Genomic DNA, 18196 nt, shown 5'->3' on the forward strand with positions numbered 1-18196 from the left:
GAAATTATCATCAATCCACTCGGAAGGATTGTGGGAGACAAAATCTCCTAGATACCCTAACTAGAGGTGTACTCGCTATCCTCTCTAATTGTGGTAGTCATGCTAGGTGGGAATTTCTTCTCGTCACATAGGAATACAAGGTTTGATAGCTAGGGCTTTCGCCTCGTTAACAATCAAACATTCATTGATACAATTAGACTCAAATAGATATGATTGCAAATAAGGAATCTATTAAAGCATTAAAGATCCAACAACCAAAGTCAAGAAAATAACCCTAGAGTCCAACTATGACCAAATATCTACAAATTAGCCCTCCATTAATAGAGGGCAAGCATTCAAGATATAAAAAATAGAGGAAAACATGAGATCTATGAAAAGCCCCTTTTCAATCCCTAGGATAAAGAGTTGCCGAAGAAGCTTCCATGCAAGCTGTCAAGATGGGCTCAACGGCTACGATCTTCAACCCCCTTGAATGAAGGACTAAATCCCTCTCCAAATTGCTCCTAAGGTGCTGGTGATTCTACCATTTTCTTTTTGAATCTCGCCTCTAAGAATCGCCCCAGAAGAATAGAAAAATAGAATAGAGAATGCCCTAGAAATTTTCATAAGTTCTATTTATACCCGATTGCTTACGGGCGTAAGGGTTAGGACATAAGGCAGCTGAAGAAGATTATTGTGAGCCTTATGGGATGTCTTACGACCGTAAGCCCTGTCTGTAAGGTCTTTTGTTTGTGTTACTGTCCAACATATAGCCATAAAGACTGGACCGTAAACTGAACTGTTCTGCTTCTTGCCACCGCTCTTATGGGCATAAACTGTAGTCGTAAGCTCCTCTGGATGGTCCTTACGGGCATCCTTACGGGAATAAACCTTTCCTGTATGGTTCTCTGAATTGGATCTGAACCCTTCTTATGAGCATAAGCATGCCTGCAAGATTCTCTGAATTTGACTTACGGTCGTAAGGCTAGCCATAAGCTGCCTGTAAACCACCCAATTTTCTTTGTTCTTAATGTAATGATGCCGAGAGAGCTCCAAACTGATCATTTTGGGTCTAGAATGCTTCCTTTGGCTCTTACTCATCTTTAAGCTTTGTCCTAAGCCTGTGTAATACAAAATAACTGTATTTAGCATCGAATTCCACAATATGATTCTAATACATGCCAATTGAGTGCTTGGAAGAAATAATTGCATTTTTAATTATATTTCGATTGCCTTGTTCTTGAAAGTTTCACATGTTCCTCTTGTGGGTTTCCCTAGCTCCTATAGCTAAAAAACAAAAGTTGGAAGATTTGACTGCTATTATTAATAAGAGTGTTCAGTTCTCAGGGCCTTCTATGCATGAGGAGCGTGACCTTGAGGATGGCATAATTGAAGCCACTGGCTAGCCGCTTGCCTCGCGTGTTCCCTGTGAGGAGGTCCCTTCCTTGGTTGGGGATGTCTGTTGTTTTTCTTGTTATTCTTGTGTTGTTGTCTCCACTCCTAGTGGACCTCTTTAGTTCATATTTGCCTTTTGTTGTTCTTTTGTACTGTAGGACTGTTGTCCCTTTTAATGTATATGTTCTTCTCTTTTAATGCATATGTGTTTATTCACTTTATGAAAAAAAAAGGCTTCTAAGACTATTTGTATTTTCACCAAAAGGCTCATCACCTAACGGTATTTGGCTTTTTTTTGCAGAAATGAGGTTGAGACAATCAAAAAGTCGAGTTCATGACTCGTTGGAAGTAATAATGGTAACGGTTTGCCAATAAAGTGCAGGCTCGCAGCCCAAACCCTTCATCTTTGGTTGCAGGTGCGAGGGTTGGATAATTAATTCTCAATTCGTTCACACACCTCTAATGTATATAACAATTAAATGTGATTAATGGGGGAAAAAAATTACATATAAGACAAACAATTATAAACTACATGAATTATTTGATATTATGCTTGATATTATACTATTTATTGATTTAAAAATAATTATAATGGCAAAATTGTGGACCATTTTGAACTACATGTATAATAAGAGATCAAGCAAATAGCATTTAGTCTAGTGATATTAGTCCTATTATAAAATATATTTTATGGGGACTTTTATTATTTGTAGGAGCGGGTTTGTAACCTAATCCTTATATTCATTGGGTAAGTGTACATGGACTGAACAATTAATTCTTAGTGGTGCGCTATTATTTGTTTAAAAATCAAAACATTATTCATGTAATAATTTATCAATATATGTAGAAGCAAATAATCTAATTAATCACTTACACATAAAAAAATTAATTAATAATTTAACTCATAATAATATAAAGAACTCTACTGGATGCTATTGTGGTACTTTGAGCTTTCTTAGCACTTATTCTTTTTTGTTAAATTAACTTTTTATTGAACATATTTCCGTTCTTGTCCTTTTTTACAAAAAGTTAATAAACAATAATTTTTTTTTAAATAGATAAACCGTAACTTTGTTAAAGAAGAAGTGAATACAATCAGTGAAAGACGGTATAGATTTATACATAAGGGATAGAGATCGGCTAATAAATAACAATCAGTCCACTAACAACAGAAATGATACAAATCCTAAATAAAATTAATTAATGTAAAAATTATTTGTCGATTTGTCAACATCACTTACCTGGGAGTAAAAACTAGAAGTTTCTCTAAACAATGCTATTGAATCTTCCAGCTTTAGTCTTTTAGCAAAAGGATAATTAAAGCCATAAATCCTAAATTTTTGAAAATTGTCATGCCCCGAACCCGGCTCGCCAGGCTTAGTGCACTGACAAACGGCTACACACCAACCAAGCTGAGGCCCAGTAGGCATGCAAGGCCTCGTGTTCTCAAAATCACAAAACCTAACAGAGAAGCAATACTAGAAACAAGAACAAAGTTCAACACTAAAAGAAATAACTAAATGTTTACACAGTCAATACAACTTTATTTAAATAAAACCTATGCCCACAACAAACAGGACTTATTACATGCTAATAAGATTGACGGTGACCCAACGATCCCTGCTAAGCTATCCGCCACTCACCCTTACTCTTGATCTGAAAAAAAATTAACAACAATATTTATGAGTTTGACAGCCCAGTAAGCACCACTAAAAATGTAGGGATCATTTACACAAAATCATAATTTGTTGAAAATGCAAAATAATAAATGTAATTTGTTTCAAGTAAACACCAATGTCAAACATTAAGCATATAGGTCCCCCAAATGACTATTGCCAAAACAAAATCACAAAATTCATATATTTACCCTCGGTGACCCGAGACAAAATTATCAAAAGCCATATTTTTACCCTCGGTGACACGAGCCAAAGTTATCAAAGGCCGATATTCTTCACCGACGGCAAGCGGTGAGAAATTATAGTTTCTAGAACAAAATACGTGTCGACACGGTCAGTGTTTAACCCCCAGTGACAGTATTATTGCATAGTCAGTTGGGGACTAGTTTCTATATCAAAGTACTTTATATTCACAAAACGATGAACTAACCAAAATTCAAAACAAGCAAAGTACAAGAATTTACAATAACATGATCCCATTTTTGTCATATCAAAATACACCAGTTAATGGAATACAAACATGAACAGATAATAAAAATAATAATACTTTTTAATTAAAAATTGAATAAATACCTAAAATTCAAAATAATTAAATAATACAAATATCCGAAATTAAGAAATTTTAAATAATTATAAATCAATACAGTATATAAAATTTCAGAAGATATGAAATTTCAGAAAAGTAAAAAATCAGGATTTAAATGAATTATCTCAAAATTCAAAATTTAACAAAATCAAGATTGCACCGCAAATGTAAACACTTCAGATTCTAAAGAAGATCATCAATTTGAAATATTAAATAAATTAAAATAATTCTGAAAATAGTATTAATTATATAAACAACATTTGAATAATAAACAGAAACCTAATTATCACAAAACAAAAAAATAAAATACTGATTTTCACAAATTTATCTAGTTTCAAAAGGTCTATACGTAGTATAATTTATATGTGGATACTTACCTAAATGTCTCCCAACTCCAAGACTCCAAATCAGATTATCAAAATCAAGCACTCGAAGGAAGCCCTAACAAACATAAAACTAATGAATACATATCAAATTCCTTAGGGTAATCTATGGAGTGGAAACTAAGAATGAGAATAAGCAAGATCTCACAACCGCAATTAAAATTTCAATCATCTACCTTGGATTTCTCGTCACAAAATTCAACGGGGAAAATATCAAGAGCCTGCCGCCAAGGTCACCACACGACACGAGAGGAGGTAGGGCTTCTTTCAGTTTTCTACTCTCCTTTTATTTAAAACAATAAAACAAATATCGCGTGAAGATCCTCGCTCGAGCGTTACGGAACCATAAATCAGATCCGGGAGGCTAAGATAAGGATCTCCCTTTAAAATATAAATAAATAGATAAACTTAACTAAAAGTAATTTAAATTTATTTAAGAGAACGGTGTCTACAAAAATAAACAAATAAATGATTTAGGTAGAAATTGGAAAAAAAAATCTACTACTAAATTGTACATTTCTATAGTAGAAACCTAAACTTCTACTTCATGCCATCTCCATTGTGCTAAGTTCTCTGCTCTTCAATCTTTGGCTGATATATCTCTGCATGCAATCCTTCCATAGCATTCTCAACTTTGTAAACATAGATTCTGCTGAGAACGATGAAGAAGCAGAAGTTCAGAAGGTTAAGGATCGCAAAGAAAGCATAATAGTAGTCAAGATGAGATGCATTGAGGTTGTTCAAGATCCATCCTTCATGCCCATTCTTCTTTGTGACATGAGACACTGTTGATAATAAGTAGCTGCTTAGAAAGTTTCCAACTCCAAAGCTCGTAAATGATAAAGATGTTCCAAGACTCTTCATGGTTTCAGGAGCTTGATCATAAAAGAACTCAATCTTGGCCACCTCTAAGAAAGCATCAGCCATTCCCATGAGCACAAATTGAGGAAGTAGTATGAAGATGCTTAGTGGAACTTCACCTCCTCCTTCTAATCCATAATCTTTAACTGTTCTTAGACGTTGGTTTTCAGTTACTGAAGCTACCGTCATAAGTATGATGTGGAATACCATACCCACACCAAACCTTTGGAGGAGAGTTATACCTCTGGGGTTCTTGGTCCATCTCTTCATGAAGGGGACAAAGCACCTATCATAGATGACAATGGATATTAGTATTGAGATAGTGAGAAAGGTTGCAAGACATGCCGGAGGGACCTTGAAATGAGGACCGATGTTTCGGTCTAGTGTTGTGCCTTGCTTGATGAAGAGAGTGTTCACTTGAGCTACCATTGTGCTTGGTATGAATGTTGTAACAAGTATAGGCATCATGCGAAGCATTTGTTTTGTTTCTTCGACTTGTGTCACTGTGCATAATATCCATGGCGATGTTGGTCCACTTTTCACTGCTGCTTTGTCTAATATCCTGAATCCACATTTACAATTAATCAGGATATATCAGACAAACCATGATAAAACTCGATGATGTTATTGATCATATATAAAAATTAAACTATCATTTCATAATCCATATACATTATATTAATCTAGGCAATAGTTCATTTATCATGTTAATATATATATACCTAAGGGTTGGAGTGTGTTCAATTCTGAAATTCCCATTTGTGTTATAATACTGTTCCAAACCAAGCTCATGAAGTTCCTTGCGATCATCAGGCAATTCAATTCTCCATTTCCTCAAGGTTGCCACAAGAACCTTTGCCATCTTTGAGAAAGGGCTACCCGAAGGTAGTTTATGCCGATAAAATGGAGTCCCGATAACGAAGATGATGCTTGAAATGAAGAGACCAAGAGTAGGCAATGCATAGCCTAGTGTCCATCCTACATTCTCTTGAACATACACAAGAATAGTGGTGGCAAAGAAAGCGCCAAGGAAGATGCTGAACGACCACCAGTTGAAAAAGGAAACCTTGTGTGCTCTCTCCTTTGGATCGAACTCATCGAATTGGTCGGCTCCCATGGTCGAAATGCTCGGTTTCACGCCACCGGTGCCGATCGCTAAGATGTAGAGTGCAGTGAAGAACACGCCAATTTGCAGCGATGAAGCCTTTTTCAGTGCAATTGGGGTCACTAGTGTTAGCTCCACAAGGTGGTGGTTTTCAGTGATGGCAGTGATACTGCCAGTGTTAGCAGGCACATTCCTGCAAAAGTATATGAACATTTGCTATATATAATCAAGCTGTTGTTTCAATTCTGTATTGAACCAATCTATTTAAATTGATATTGTAGCAGGTGTATATCCTATTACAGTAGGAAATCCTTCCCCATTGATTAACTTTGAAAGTATAGATTTGAGTATATATAAATTTTGGTTTTTTTTAAGTTGAATCAAACCCGGAAAATATATTTGATTTGCGTCTAACACGATATTAGTGCTTGATTTGTTTGATATATTTGTAACTTCTTTTGTTAAAATAGACTAAGAGGCATTTTTTTTTTGACGAAGTGGATAAACCATAATTTTATTAAAAACAAAAAGAACAGAACAAAAGTACAACAAAGAGAGACTACAAATAAGAGTCTAGTGGAGGTGGGACTAACATAGGTCCCTCACAAAATACAACAAACAAGTTCTACATGGAGAAGGAGTATCTAAGTGAGTAACGCAAAACCCAAACAAAAGCAGGCTAGACGAAGTGAGTATGAACATCATGGGCATATTAAAGTAACAAATAGTTTTACATCGATTAATTTAAAAAAATAAATTTGAATATATAAGTTTGGGATTGCTATCCTATCAAGTTATAACTTTTGAGTTGGATCAGATTAAGATGATATATTTGGTCAGCATATGATTTTTATCAGAATCGGGATGTGTTTCTATTTATTGTACTCTTCTTTTTTGTGACAAAGTCGACAAGTGACAAAGCAAAGGACAAGCGGGTACGGAGATGCATCAGTTACGGTGGCTTGACTGACCTCCTGGTAAAATCTCTGCTATGCAACCCTGGAGGGGAGAACGAGAGGTAATCCTTACACAGAACTCCCATAGGAGACCCAGAATATGAATTGTAATCTGAGAGGTTCGATCTCAAGACCTCTCAATCACAACTATGGGTAGTTACAATTGGGTTAGCCCAAGGTTTCTATTCATTATACTCTTGCCTATCTCTTTTAGCATATGCATGTTGTGAGGATAACTTTGTTTTGAGAAAAGTTTTATTTTTCCAAGGTACTTGGTGGTCATAACAGACTTTTTTCCTTCTGAGTTTTTTAGTGTTCGCCATCAAATTTGCTCAGTGAAACAAAAGGATACAGCTTAATTTTTTTAATTTTCTAAACCATAGTTCTTCAATAGAAAATGTAAGTTAGAACCAACAATGATTTGACAATAAATTTATTCCATAAACACTGCTTGTAATAACTATATTTCATCCAATTCTAATGTAACATATATGATACCTATATATATATATGCATATATCTGGAATCAGTTACCGAAAGATAGATGGCAGAGGAGATGATGAAGGTCCAATAACGACTAAGATGAGTGTCGGCGACATAGGCACCAAGTATCGGCGTCATAAACAAAGTACCAATCCAGTTAGTAACGTTATTGGCTGAAGCTACTGTGCTTTGGTGCAATTTGGTGGTCAAGTAGATTACAAGGCTTGATCCTATCCCAAAATATGCCATCCTCTCAAAAACTTCAAACACTGTAATATGTAGATGATGTTTCAATTTGAAGTCATGTTGAAGTATGAGAAGATGAAGAAAAGAGATTGTAAATGAGAAGTGAAAGGATGTAACATATATAGAGATTACCTATAATAAAGGAACAAGCAGTCCAACCACCACTCTTTGATCTAAGTATAGGTTTGCCTTTGAGATCCATAGAGCCATCTTTTGTATACTCTCCTTGTGCTTGTGCTTCTTGTGAGTTTGGTGCCATATCTTGTTGTTCCTAATGAAAAGTTGTTTGAAATAAAAATAATACGCCTTTTTCTAATTTTGTAGCTCTTATTGAGAGTTTTATTTATTAATTAAATAATTTTTAATTTTTCTGACCAAGAATCTACTTGCATGATAAATGTGAGTCTGTTTGAAAGATTAGATAAATAAATATGTATTCTTGGTATTTTGAATATCGTGTGAAATATTGGATGACCATTAATTGTATAAATTGAATTTTCATTTGTTGATCGGTTGTATTTGTGTTTATATGCGTTTTCAACTCTAATATGATTTAGTTTAGTTGATAAAGAGTTATTTTTGAGGATTACATATACTAAAAGTATATTATGATACTCGTAAGTATCTTAAATTCAGAAGCCCCAAAGTGAGATTGTTTTTTTGAAATTATACTTTACAACAAGGATCAAGTGTAACCAACAGCTGAGTAGTCAATTGATATTCGGGTCCTTACAAAAACGTCTTACCAGTGGCACATATTTGATTTGTGGGTGAGATCGAGTATATTTTTAAAAATGTGAGTAGTTTGTGTGTGAGTGGTCTTAGGGCCCATGTGTGTGCTGGTTTTTCTCTCATGTGCTTGTCCAAAAATTGTGCACGTTTTTACCTTCTTTAATGGCATAGCCACTCATTTTGGTACTAAAAAAATAAAAAAAAATCAAGCGCATCAATGAAAAGAGGTATTTTGCGTGCCCCAAAAATTAGCATGAAAAGTCTATGATATTTGAAATTTGTGGTTTAAATTGTTGTTATGCAGTAAACTAGATAGAGTATATAGAGTATACATCGATGTTAATTCTATGTTTTTTAATGAATGATCATGATTTATCTACTTTATTAAAGGAAAAAATTGTACTATGTATAATTAGTTGCAACTTTAATGAATTAAGTTCGTTGTTTTATGGTTACACATCATATTTATGGCAAATACATCTTAGAAAAAAGAAACCTTTGGTGAAATAGTGTCCCTTTGAAACTATAAATGTTTAATATAAATAGAATTGCAATTCAGCCTGACTTGTAGAGTAAACAAAGTTTTGTAATATTGTAAACAATCATAAATTTGTTAATCTTTAATGTTATTCTTTTGTCATCAAATTAAATCCACCTAATAATTAAGGAAGTTTCTCACTTCTAATCAATATTTTTAGAAATGGACTGGGAAGTGACCAGTAATGTAATTGGGTCACGGTGGGTTAATCGGTTTGATCGGATGACCCAATTTGGTCAAACCGGATGTGTAATAATTATATAATATAATATTATATATAGTATATATTATAAGAAAATCTTCTCTACATTAAAAAGATAAAAAAACTCGAGTCATTGGTGGGAGTAGCGGGTAGCTTGGAGGATTTACATAGCAACATGCACTCTTCTGAGCACACCAGAAATCCGACCGTTCTTTCTCTTCTGAGAACACCAGAGAAGAAGTCACTGCTCTTGAAATTGGTGCGCCCTCATTTCTGCTGACACATCGGGAGGAACATTTGGTGGAGTCCCAAGATGATCAGGGTATGGTGAAATAGGATAGGAAAGGTAAAAAGCTTTTAATTGAAGCATCATGCTCTGTTGCTGGTCAGATGCTTTCTATTGTTTTGTCACAGAAAAAAGAATTCGCAGGCCACCTTATCTCGTTCAGAACCAGAGACCCCACCTAAACTTCTCATGGGAAATAACAATACAACAGAGAATAATGTAAAAGAAAACGATAAACCCCAGATGGTAGTGGAGAGACTGGAAGATGTTCTCTTGGAAGAGGAAGATGATTTAGAGGTTTTAGATTACTCCATGGAGGAATCTGAGGATTTTGAAGATGATATTGAAATGAGTGAAGAAGTAGAAGATTCTTCAACTCTTGGCAAATTTCAGAAGGGAATTAGGAAGGAGTCGGAAGCATGTTACAATTAATTACTCATAAGAAAGGACGCCATGGGGAAAGTGATGATGGGGACTCTATGCGGATCTCTCGACCTCAACACTCCTCTGGATAATCCCTGTTTTTGTTCTTCTCTTCTTCAGATTTTCTGTGTTTTATTATGATTACTTTTATTTTTCTCGTATTGATGATGACTTTAAACCGAAGCATTCTTGGATGGAATTGTAGGGGCTCTACAAGTAAAGATAAGCTTAACAGGCCTAGCGGTTTGATGAAAGAGTCCAGACTAGATATCATTGCCCAAGTGGAGACTCGATAGGACAAAGCTACGGTTTCCCGTCTTTGCGATAAGTTTTCCAAATATTGGAACTGGGTAGAAATTCCTATGGATGGCTATTCCGGTGGAATTATAATTCTTTGGACCAAGGAAATTGGCAGGATTTCATAGGTGGCTCACTCCCGTTGTGCCATTCACTTAATCATCTCATTTCCTTCTAAACACCAGTAGATCTTTTCAGTGGTTTATAATCCACATCATATCCAGCTGCAACAAAAACTTTGGAAAAAATTGACTCAGGTTACAAAGCTCAACAATCCTTGGATCTTGTTGGGAGACTTCAATGCTATTACTTCCCCTATTGAGCACAAGGGAAGTAGCTTTAATTATTATGCAATAAAGGCTCTTTCCTTTTCTAACTTTATTTCTGGCAATTCTTTGATTGATGTTAGTTATTCTGGAGCATCTTTCTCATGGTCCAATGGTCAGCGTGACCTCGCTAGACATTGGTCCCGTCTCGACAGATGTTTGGTAAATGACATATGGTTAGCCAATTCTAACACCATTCATCTCAAGTGCTTGCGTAAGATTTTTTTAGATCAAAATTTCTCATGAGAATATTTCAAATCGTAGAATTTTTTATTTTGAAAATTACTGGTCGGAGCATGCAAATTTCATTTTTGAAATTCGAAATGCTCTTTTATTTAAAGCTTATTCCAATCCAATGCGTGTTTTTTACCATATTTTGGCTCAAGTTAGGAGAAATGTTTGTTGTATTAGGCATTATGGTATGGGTGCCCTTGACCAAGAAATTAAAAATATTGAAGTTCATCTCCAGGCTTTAGAGGTCAGTGATAGTAATTACTCTAGTATTGATTCTGATTCCTTTAGAAGCCTGCAAAATAAGTACCGAGCTTTATTGAGACCAAATCACAGCAGATGGGCTCAGAGATCTAGATTAAATTGGATTATTGGTGGGGATATGAATTCTTCCTTCTTTCACAGAAGCATCAGGATTCGTAGACACCATAATTTCATTTCTAGTATCCTTGATAACAATGGTGGGCGCTATAATGATAATTGACAAATTGAAACTGTCTTCTTGGATCACTTTTTAATCTTTAGAAGAACTCTAATTCTAGATCTCTTGATTTTATTCTGGAGACTCTCCCCAATGATATTCCCATCCTCACTCATGCTCAAAAGACTTCTTTAAATAGGATAGTTACTAGAGATGAGATTTATATGACCCTTCTTTCTTTACTTGAGGGGAAGTCTCTTGGTCCTGATGGTATGAATGTGGATTTCTAAAAATTTTTCTGGAAAGATCTGGAGAATCATTTAGTGCCAGCCATTAACTACTTTTTTAAAAATGCTGTGATGCCTAAAGCTTGAGGCAAAACTTTTATTGTTTTAATTTCTAAAAAAGAGCACCCTAAATTTGTTTCTGCTGCTTATAAGATAATTACTGGATGTCATTGACATCTTAGTTGGTAAAGAACAATGTGGGTTTGCGCATGGTTACTCTCCTGTTGACAATATTATAACGGTCCAAGAAATTTATCACTCTATCAACCAGGAGAGGACTATCCCCTTAGGATGTTAGTCAAAGTAGACATTGAAAAAGACTATGACACTCTTAGTTGGGATACCATTATTGCTACATTAATCAAAATGAAATTTCCTAGCAATTGGGGGTCCTATGTTAGAACTTGTCTTAATTCTATCTCTTTTTCTCTTCTCATGTATGGGAATCCTACCAGTTGGTTACAACCCGTAAGAGGTGTTAGACAAGGTGACCCCCTTTCTCCTTATCTCTTTATTTTGGTGGCCAAGAACCTCACTGCTATTCTTAACTATGCCAGAAACCTTGATCTTATTCTAGGTTTTTCTGGTAGTCTAAACCATAATTTCGATCACCTCATGTACGCTGATGATCTTATTTTGGTTACCACAGCTTCTAGAAAATCTGCTAGAAACATTTGTTTCTATCTAAACTTATATGCTCAATTATCAGGTCAAAAACCCAACCAGAATAAATTAGAGGTTTTCTTCATAAGTTGGTTTAATAGAAAGGTTTCTTCTAGTATCTGCTCTATCTTAAACTTCAAGCATGGCAAAACTCCCTTTACCTATTTAGTGTTCCTCATTTCCCACAAGCAATTAGCTATCTCTCATTTTAGCTCCATGATTGATCGTCTCAATGTTGTTGTTGCTAACTGGGGTAAGGCTAATATGTCCAAGGTAGGTAAAGTTGTTCTTATCAATAGTGTTCTGATGGCCGCCCCTATCTATTACCTCTCGATGTATCCCATTCTTGACTCTATTTTAACTAGGATTTCTCAAATTGCTAGAAAATTCTTATGGGCAAACTGTGAGAATGGTAGAGGTATCTCTTTAGTTAATTGGAATACTGTTACCGCTAACAAAACTGAGGTGGGAATGGGCATTTGAAATCTACTCACGGTTAAGCACTCATTGATGGCAAAGAACCTTATCTACTATAAGCAGAATTTTTTTCTGGGTGGATATCATCTACATGAAGTATGGAAATCACAATTTTTTCTCTCATATTGCTCCATCTGTGTGTTTAGCTTTTTTTAAAGGTTTGAGCAAAACTATTGATTTATTAAAAACTTTTTTATGGATAAATTGTATCAATCCCTTAGTTACTTATGTCCTTTATCATCCTTCGATGTTTGAAATTCCCATTGCTTACAAACCTGTGTTTTTAAACATGGAGCTTAATGTTGAAAACATTTAGATTTCTGATCTTTTAGATAACTCAGCTTGGAACATTCATGCCCTCAACATGCTTTTTGGCAACAACTTGGATTCACCTATTATTAGTCATGGGAAGATCAATCCAGAGGAAGTCAATAATTGGGTGTGGCTTCCCAAGACTAATATTAACAAAATATCTTCTACTGTTTACAATTTTATAAATAACAGACATTCAGAAGATCAGATTTGGAGTGGTTGGGCTAATATTTGGAAGCTAAATGTTGCACCTAGAACAAAATCCTTTATTTGGCTTTTGATTCAAGGTAAAATTTATACTTATGACTATATGTATCACATGAATCTGGGCCCTCTAGATCATTGTGTGTTTTGTGGCCTTGTCACATAAACAAGTGATCACTTTTTCAGACTTTGCCCTATAAGCTGTAGGATTTAGATGATGGTGGAGGAAATCATAAGTCATAAAATTAATATTGTAGATCATATTGCCATGGGAGATTGGTTGAATTTTCAAGTTAAAGGAAACTCAAAATATATGGCTTCTCTATTTGCAGCAACTATTTGGTTTATTTGGAATGACAGCTGTGATTGTATCTTCAGATTGAAAAATCCTAATGTGCTGCAGATAACCGAAAATGCAGTTCAACATATCCGAGAGTTCTCAACATGTTCAGATAATTATAAAATGATGACTTATTTTATGCAAAATAGGCCAAAACCAGGTTTTATGGGTACCTTCACAGCAACAGCTTGGAATGTTGCAACAGGTAAGGGTGGGGTAGGATTTATAATTATAGACTTTAATGCTAATGTTTTTTTGTGTAAGTTCTTATCCCACCATTATACCATTATGGAAGGAAAGATGGAAATGGAATTATGGGCATTAATTCACGGCTATGCTGATAATCAAATTGTGAGTTCAAGTTACACTGAGGGTGTGTTTGGTTTGGAGGATTTGGTTTTCCAATGTATAACCAAATTCCTTGACTTCAGAAATTTGTTGTTTGTTTCATTGTATTTGCTTTTCAAAGGGATGTGAAAATCCCATGGATGATGGATTTTGTTTTACAGCCATTTTGGCTGTAAAACAAAATCCTGATTACAAAATCCCTCACGTGACTGTCACGTGAGGGATTCACGGGCTGGTTGGGAAAAAAGCAGAAGGTGAGAGGATTCCATATTCTCGTGTTTTCTCTTTTCCATATCTGGGGTCCGGCTGTTCTTCTTCTTAGGAGTAGCATCAGAAGGTGATCTTTGCGAGGATTCAAGGTTTGTATTTTTTCTTTCCCAAATCCGACCTCCCAATTTCGATGTTCTTCTTAGGAGTAACAGATCAACCAAGAGAGGTTGGATTGCAGATCTTGTTTTTTTGAAATCTTATCTTTTTTCTTCAATCCAACAAATTTTTCAGAAATCTTGTGGTTTGCTTCCAACCGAGAGGGACTTGTTTCACGGTGATCACTTCAAGGTATTTCCTCTTCTCCCATCTATCTCTTGTTTTTATTTTTCCCCCATTTTACTGTCAATTTTGGTAATTTTTTTTGTTAGGTTTTTTTTCTTTCATTAATAATAATCTCCTTAAATTTAGTAATTATTTTCCTTTTAAAGCTTTCATAATTAATGGGATATGTGTCTTATATTAACTCTTAATGTTTCATGGTTTTGGGAAGAGATTTGGAGAGAGAGAGAGAGTGATTTGTGTTTGTTAGGATTTGAGATTGATATCTTTTATTATTATATATATATACAGATATATTGTGGAGACTTAGTTTTTGGATTTAAAAACATTGGGGGGAATACTTAATTCATATGTCCATTGTGTTGTGCGGAGAATATGGACAATGGAAATTATTTGGTTGCTTAATTTTCTTTTTTCTTTTTTTTTGAATTATTTAATGTTTTGGCCTTGGAAGAATGTATTTCTTAATTTGGGGAGCAGAAGTTGTAATCTGTCTTAGGTCATGCTCATATGCTTCTTTGTTCTTTATCTCCATGTGGTAATTGAAATGGATGTTTTAAGAAAAAAAATATACGTATTAAAGGAAATCTTTTAAGAAAAAAAAAATTGTTGGTTTTATCTTTTTTGAGGACCTGTATGCTCTCAGGTTATTGAAACAAAAAAACATTATTACAACACCGAGAACACATGAAGTTGATATTGTGCGCCACTTAGCACACATACTCAAGAACTTCGCGAAACTCAATTTGTTTAAGGTTTTCTCGCCCACCCACTCTCTTTGTTCAATCTATCTCTCTCTTTCTGCTCCAAACCCTTTTGCTTCAATTACCCCTGACGAATGGGTGCATAAAAAAAATAATAAAAATAATAAAAATTGTACACCATAAAAATATAATAATAAATATAGGTGAACAAGTTGTATATAACATTACTTTCAAATCATGTATATTTATAATTTAGATAAATTTTTTATGGCATATTAAATTAATTTCATACCAACATCATTCATTATTAACAGCCCAGTTCACATCAACTTCACATATTCATTGCTTCTCCACTTCATGGCAATAACTTTCGGGATGATCTTTTGCACTTTTTTTACTATGGCATGTTCATGTTTGCATGCATATCATGTTTGCAAATATGTACTTCTTAATATTATTTTAACATCACTATTACTACAAATTCATGTTTGCATGCATATAATGTTCCCTATTTTCATGTTTACATTAGTAGATATAAGTAGAGCATGATATGACAAGTTAAACTTTCTAACACAAAATAGAGTTATTAATGAAATTTCTATGATCATACTGTCTTTACTTTTGTATGCTATTTTCAATTTTTTTTCCATTGCAAAGATTATCATGTATTGCAATAGATGGAAAAAGAAAGGGAAAGGCAAGCGCAAAGCAAATGATCCCGATGATGCAATCCGTGAATTGTCAACCACCATCAAAGACGCATTTGCTTCAGTCAGATCCAGTCAATCAGTGAGCTTTGCAGTAGAAATTCAAGATGAGTGCATGAAATTGACACATTATGGATATTCCATAGAACAAGCTCTTATGGTGTATGAACACTTGATGGCTGATGACACACGTGCTAGAACCTTCTTTGGAATGCGTGAGGAATTTCGCAAGGTTTGGGTAAGAAAATTCTTTGATGGTGTCAACCAGGACCTTTGATGTGATGGTAAGAAATTTTTTATCTTCATTGTTCGTAGTTGTTCATTCTTTACATTTTATATCTTTCCTTTTGTATTAATGTTCTTGTTTTCTTATATTAATTTCAGGAGGAATGACTTTATTTCGCCGATGAAGGATAATTCTACTCTCTATATATAGTGGAAACTTATTTGTGATGGGAGTTCTCATGTGTTATTTTGTGTGTGTAATATATGGTGAAATGTGGAATATTATGGGTTTTATATGGAGTACGTATGTGAGGAGGTTCATAACTAGGTTAATATGTATTTATAGTTAAGTTTGATGTGTTGTATGTTGTGAAATTTCATATGTTGTAATATGGAGATAAATACCTATATGGAGTTGTTGGTTGTTTGTTTGTTGTTTTGTAAGTACCTATAAGTTTTGATGTTTATAAATAATGATTTTTATAATATTTGTTAGTGTTCTATAATGATGCTTATTGCAATAATATAGAGAATTTGTTGTGCTTTATAAGTTATGTGGTGTTTGAATGTTCATTATCTTTAGTGTATTAATTTATTTTTTTCTATCTCATGATATATATCTTGTCAGGTTATAGAATTTTGAAGTTATATATGTAGAAGTTTGAAGTTTTGAAATTTATAATTTTATATAGTTTTTTCTATCCAATATTATAACAATACAATTTAATGAATTTTTTTATCATTAAAATCTAATAGATTTTGTTTTTGTGATGAATAAAATTTAATCTAATCAACATATTTATCCTTATGGGGGTAACCTCACCATGGTTTTTATATCTTCTAAATCCATCAAAACAAACACATGTTTATCAAATCCGGATTTAAAAATCCTTCCAAACAAACACAAAATTCTGAAATTCAGTATTTTCAAATACAGTTAACCAAACAACAGATTTCATTCTCCTGCATGTTCAAATCCATGGATTTACAAATACACTGTAATTGAAAATCCACTGCATTTTTAACTACATCAAACCAAACACACCCTGAATGTATGTGGTGGTAACACGTTCCAGGAGTGGGTACGGACTTGTAATTCAAACTCTAGGTATTAGATGAGGGTGGACAGTTTAGATGTCCAATTCCTAGATTGATTAATTGCGGTTATTATAATTGTATTAATAAAAAACTCTACGAGAAAGTTTCGAAAGTTTTTTGGATATCAGCAAATAGGTGTCCAAGGGTTAAATTGTAATAAGATATAGAGGACTAAGAAGGAATTGTATTACTTGATTTTAATGTGATGTGCGTATGCCTTCACACACACACACAAGTCTAATCGGTCCTTGGTCTTAACCTATATTATTCTCTCTGTTTATCATCATAACCACCACTACGTACCACTACCACCACCGCCATTACCGCTAACATCAACCCAAGCCCCACCACCACTACATACCACTACCACCACTACCACTACCGCTAACATCAACCCAAGCCCCACCACCACTACATACCACTACCACCACTACCACTACCGCTAACATCAACCCAAGCCCCACCACCACCACCGATTCATCATCACCAATTATTATATTTTAATTAAAATAGCTATACTTTATATAGGTATGAGTACAAAAAAAACTAGCTCTAAAGCTTTAGGAGCACCAAAAAACTCATATCTTAGTGGTACTTGACTTTATTGTAAAAAATCAAAGATGAGATATTTTAAAATCTCGAGTTCAAGATTTAATGGAAACAATAATAGTAATAGGACCGGTTGTGGGTATGGACTTATAGCCCAAACCCCTCATCTCCATTGGAGGACATGAGGACAGGAGCTAGATGACCAATCCAGCATGCCCCTGACACGTGCCTTGTCTATTTTTTTTTTTAAAAAAAACTCAAGGGCCTAAATTCAGAAACAAAAATCAATTCTTCCTACTATTTTCAATTATATATCACCATTAACATTTTTATCATTGATTTTTGTGGTTACTAACACTTTTTTAGTTGTACTTGAAGGTTAGCTCCTTTTGTATTTGTTTCTTTTATTTTAATAAATTCGTGATTTACCTATTTTATTTAAAAAAAAAAAGAAATATTGGCCTCTATTCAATGTTAAAAACTCTTTACTCTTCATAAGTTTATTTATATAAATTTCTTTAAAATTATAATTTTAAAATCTTATAGATGTAAAAATCTTTTAAATTTTGATTTAATTAATAATTTTTTTAATTTAAGTACATCAAAG

General features: G+C 34.2%; 2 long non-coding RNA genes and 1 pseudogene across 3 annotated transcripts; 2 read left to right on the top strand and 1 right to left on the bottom strand.

Annotated features, from left to right (window-relative positions):
• Nucleotides 1–4928: 4928 nt before the first annotated feature.
• LOC120277020 lies at nucleotides 4929–6176 on the bottom strand (annotated as a pseudogene).
• A 3092-nt stretch (nucleotides 6177–9268) lies between these two features.
• On the top strand, nucleotides 9269–10529 carry LOC120277028. 2 transcript variants are annotated; one of them, XR_005541434.1, is made up of 2 exons: nucleotides 9269–9488; nucleotides 9557–10529. It is a non-coding gene; the product is annotated as an uncharacterized LOC120277028 (long non-coding RNA). The 2 variants fall into 2 exon arrangements; XR_005541436.1 differs by having other exon boundaries at nucleotides 9269–9464.
• A 3273-nt stretch (nucleotides 10530–13802) lies between these two features.
• LOC120277038 lies at nucleotides 13803–16619 on the top strand. Its single transcript, XR_005541437.1, has 3 exons — nucleotides 13803–14116; nucleotides 14259–14315; nucleotides 15688–16619. It is a non-coding gene; the product is annotated as an uncharacterized LOC120277038 (long non-coding RNA).
• The last annotated feature ends 1577 nt before the right edge of the window (nucleotides 16620–18196 follow it).

Source organism: Dioscorea cayenensis, chromosome 2 (assembly GCF_009730915.1).
Source record: "Dioscorea cayenensis subsp. rotundata cultivar TDr96_F1 chromosome 2, TDr96_F1_v2_PseudoChromosome.rev07_lg8_w22 25.fasta, whole genome shotgun sequence".
Classification (NCBI taxonomy): domain Eukaryota; kingdom Viridiplantae; phylum Streptophyta; class Magnoliopsida; order Dioscoreales; family Dioscoreaceae; genus Dioscorea; species Dioscorea cayenensis.